Raw genomic sequence first — 4,698 nt, forward strand, 5'->3', positions numbered from 1 at the left:
TCTCTGCTCCCGGGGCATGCTGAGGTGGCAACTAAAACTGGGTGTGGTGGTGTATGCCTATATTCCCAGCATGTGAGAGGCTGAAAACAAGAGAATCACTATGAGTCTGATCTAGGTAGTGAGACCCTGTAAACCCTGTCCTAAATACATTTTTTTTTAAATTCTCAAATATCACTATAGTATCATAGTTCTGTAGATTTTTTTTTTTTTTTGGTCTTTTGAACGAGGGTCTCACTATTCACTTCAGATTGGCCTGGAGTCCACTTTGTAGCCCAGACTGGTCTTGAACTCACAACTTTTCCTGCCTCAGCTTCCAATGTTCTGGCATTATAGGTGTGCATCACCATGCCCAGCTGGTTATGTAGATTATTTAATGATTAATGCAAAATTCTTTTAGTGGTAAAATAGCAAGGACACCAGAAATTTGACTTCAATGACTTACAAAACAATGCAAATGTATACACACACACACACACACACACACACATTTTGTTCATGACACTGCTGATTTTTTCCCATATTCTCTAGGTCCCTATTACTTTTTCCCCATGTCTGCCTACCAGCTTCTCTGTGCTCCTTCTAAAATCTCTCCAAAATGGGTAAGAAATCCACACAGAATTAGGGTGGGGCTGATCTCAGGCTAAAATCACTTTGGCTTCTTCCAGGTTTCCCTGATTTTGTTTCCATTTTTCCTGAGGATCTGTTTCACAAGAGTCTAACCCAATTTATACAGATACACAGAGACTAGCAATAACAAGCAGACAACACTAAATGATATCCACAGTACATCTAGGTGAGATTATTTTACTGTTCTTTCAGGTTTTCTGTAGGCTTGATAGGGGAGAGGAATGACTTACTACATAAGCTGTTTCTTCCTTCATTCCTGAAAGTTCGGCGATATAGTCTTATCTCCTTCTAAAGACAATGATAGTTGAACTCCTTAAATATGTTTCCCAAATTTCTGGGAAGAGTCTATGGATTTATTTATGTATGTATTTATTTATTTATTTATTTGAACAGGATCTCACTGTGTAGTTCAGGTTAACCATGAACTCATTATGTAGCCCGGACTAGCTTTGAGCTCATGGAGATTCTCCAGCCTCAGCCCCCTAAGTGCTGAGATTACAGGTCCATATCACATTGCCAGGTGCTCTACAGGATTATTTTAATCTTAGCAAAATATTCTTAGTTCAGAATTATTAAAAGTGGGGTCTCTGCTCCTGTGCACCCACTGACAGCTATTCTTCCCATGCATCCAGCAGCTATTCAGGCAAGATGGTAAAGGTCAGAGTGAACAGATTTGGCCATGTTGGATGCCTGGTTACCAGGGTTGCTTTTAACTCTGGCGAGGTGGATGTTGTGGCCGTCAATAACCCATTCATTGACCTCAACTACATGGTCTACATGTTCCAGTACGATTCCACCCATAGCAAGTTCCATGGCACCATCAAGGCTGAGAACAGGAAGCTTGTCATCAACAGAAAGGTCATCACCATCTTCCAAGAGTGAGATCCTGCCAATGTCAAGTGGGGTGTTTCTGGCGCTGAGTACGTGATGGAGTCCACTGATGTCTTTACCACCCTGGAGATACCCAGGGCTCCCCTGAAGGGTGGTGCAAAAAGGGTCTCAGATGCCCCCCATGTTTGTGATGGGTGTGAATCACAAGAAGTATAACAACTCCCTCAAGATTGTCAGCAATACTTCCTGTACCAACTGCTTAGCCCCATTGGCCACAGTCATACATGCAACTTCAGCATCATGGAGGGACTCATGACCACAGTCCACACCATCACTGCCACTCAGAAGACAGACTGTGGATGGCCCCTCTGGGAAGCTGTGACATGATGACTGTGTGGCTTCCCAAAACATCATCCCTGCATCCACTGGCACTGCCAAGGCCATGAGCAAGATCATCTCAGAACTGAACAGGAAGCTCATAGGCATGAACTTCCACATGCCCACTCTCAACATGTTAGTAGTGGATCTGACCTGCCACTTAGAGAAAGCAGCTAAATATGATGACATCAACAAGGTGGTGAATCAGGCATCAGATGGTCCCCTCAAAGGCATCCTGGGCTATACTGCAGACCAGATTGTGTCTTGCTACTTCAATAACAACACTCACTCTTCCATCTTTGATGCTGGGGCAGGCATCACCCCAAATGAGCACTTTGTCAAACTTATTTCCTGGTAATACAATGAGTTCAGCTATAGCATCAGGGTGGTAGACCTCATGGTCCACATGGCCTCCAAGGAGTAAGTGGCCCCACCACCACAGTCCAGCAAGACCAGAGGGACAGAAAGGCCACATTGTAGAAGTCACTGCCCCACTCAGCCCCAACACTGAGAATATCCCCTTCATAGCCTCCATCCCAGGCCCCCTAGAAGAGGAGGGGCCTCGGGAGCCTTGGCTCACTGCCATTGCACACCGTACCCCTGAAAAAGAGTAAAAACTATTAAGGACTTATATATTTATTGGGCCTGAATTCTTAGAAAATGTTACACAAGTTAGATGACCGTATAGGTCATAAAACAGAACTATCTCACAACCAAAATGTTCTCTGCTGTGTCAGGCAACCAATGTCCCTTAGCTACAGACCTTAGTGACGTTGGTGTGCATGTGCATGAGTGTAAGCATATATGTGCACCTTTTGATTGCCTCTGACATTATTAGGAATGAGTGATGTTGTGCTTTGTACAGGTCTGATTTGACAAACTGATTATTTGTGTTTGCTCAGCTATTTTTGAAACTGGAAAATTCTTCAGACAGCACTGGGTGTTATTTCTTAAATTCCCACACAGAGTAGGAGTTGGACAAGGCCTAGAGGTTCTGCTCCTAAGTTTATATTACAATGTATAAATGCCAGAGTTTGGACCTATAGTACATATACTATGTTAACCCTTCAGCAGGCTGCAGTGCTACTGTTGAGTGAGGTCAGGGAGGTGGCAGTGACAAGAGCCACTTTCTCACATCAAATTTTCCAATTTCCTGGAGTCAGGAGTAAGTAGCGGCAAAGCCTTCGTGACTTTGGGCTCCAAGCTGTGTCCTCAGTCTCCCAGGGAAGGTCCCTGACAGCCAGTCCTACACCTCTCTAGCTACTACCTAAGCCCTTGGTTTCCTGGATTAAACCTTTTTCTCTTTAAAATACCTAAAGGAAATTCATTCCTGCACCAATTCTGTCCTTAACCTGCATGACATAGTTAATTACAGTGATAGTTATTTTATTTTGGTTTGAAGAAGTTTTATCATCTTCTGGATTTGTATGTGCTGTTTTTTTTTCTAATTTTAAGATTTTAACATTTAAAATAAAAAGCAATGATAGGCAAATAATAGATAAAATAATTTAGGAAAGGGGGAGAGTCTTCCATATTTTTCAGGCTGCAGGTTTTATTGAAGATAGATAGATAGATAGATAGATAGATAGATAGATAGATAGATAGATATTATATAATTATTTGTGTCATTATTAGAGGATTTTCTTCTTTGTGCAAGTTTAAATATCAGATTTTTTTTGTAAGAAGCATGGAAAATGCATTGGAAGTTTTCCTGGACAGAAAAGACCTGGATAGAAAATTATGTGAATCTATCTTTTATCAGCAGACATTACTGCATGCTAATCCAAAATCTAAAATTGTTAATGCCGTATGTGCTGTTGATTCCCATCTTGCCAATTAAGTAAAGGTTACCGCCTGGGCTCCTCAAAGATTGCCTCTGTCCCTAGGCACCGTCACAGTGTTCAGCTCAGCCAGGGCCTTCCTTCTGGTCGTCCCTAAATTCCCTCTGTAGAGAATGAAGGGCAGAACACCTTCTGGAAAGCCCTCATTTAGAGAATGGCAAAGTTACTGCTAACTGGAACTCTCATTGGCTCTTTCAAAAAGCTTATCTGTTCTGTTTTCTAAAGGTAGCAAGTGTCAATTCAACAAATGTTTATGAAGTACCTATGAGCTACCAGCCGTCGGCTAGGCATTGGGGATAGTAGGAAAAATAAGACACGAAATTCTGTCCCTGTCCTGTGTAAGGTCTGAGCTTGAGTAGACATGTGTACCTAGTTTAGACACAGTGTGATCAGGTCTCTGAATTGAGTGCTATTGGGTAGCAGAGGCAGGGACAGCTTAGTTCAGCTATGGGAAGGGAAGCATTTGGGTTGTCAAAAGGAGAAGAAAGTCTTGTTTGAATTCAGTTTGAAGAATAAATTGGGCATTGTCTGGGTCAGAGAAGAGGAAAGAACAAGGGGAAAAAAGACAAGCCAAGGCAGAAATACCACAGAGATGAAATTTTGAGCAAGAAACTCAATCTGCTGAGCAGACACACAATTGGCAAGAAATTGTGCTGGTTAATTGTATGTACCAAGTTGACTGGATCACAGCATCCCAGGTATTTAGTCAAACATTGTACTGCTTGTTTCTGCAATGGTGTTTTGGGTTGATATTACCATCTAATTAAGTAGGATGAGTCAAGAAGATTGCGCTGGGATTTCCCTGTCTCCACAGCTGTGTGATTGAATACCTATAATAAATATCTGTATATGTGTACGCACAAACACTTACTCTTACCCATACCACGTTGCAGGACATATATTGGATTGTTTCTGTAACCCTAGAGAACGCTGACTAATAAAAATTGGAAGAGAGGAAGTTCTGGCAATAAGGATAAGCAGAATGTAATGAATCGAAATGTTATTCCCCAAATAGTAAGCA

At 42.0% G+C, this 4,698-nt stretch overlaps 1 pseudogene; it reads left to right on the plus strand.

Annotated features, from left to right (window-relative positions):
• Positions 1–1,275: 1,275 nt before the first annotated feature.
• LOC101561293 lies at positions 1,276–2,331 on the plus strand (annotated as a pseudogene).
• Positions 2,332–4,698: the final 2,367 nt, after the last annotated feature.

Source organism: Octodon degus, unplaced genomic scaffold (genome assembly GCF_000260255.1).
Source record: "Octodon degus isolate 3935 unplaced genomic scaffold, OctDeg1.0 scaffold00096, whole genome shotgun sequence".
Taxonomy (NCBI): Eukaryota; Metazoa; Chordata; class Mammalia; order Rodentia; family Octodontidae; genus Octodon; species Octodon degus.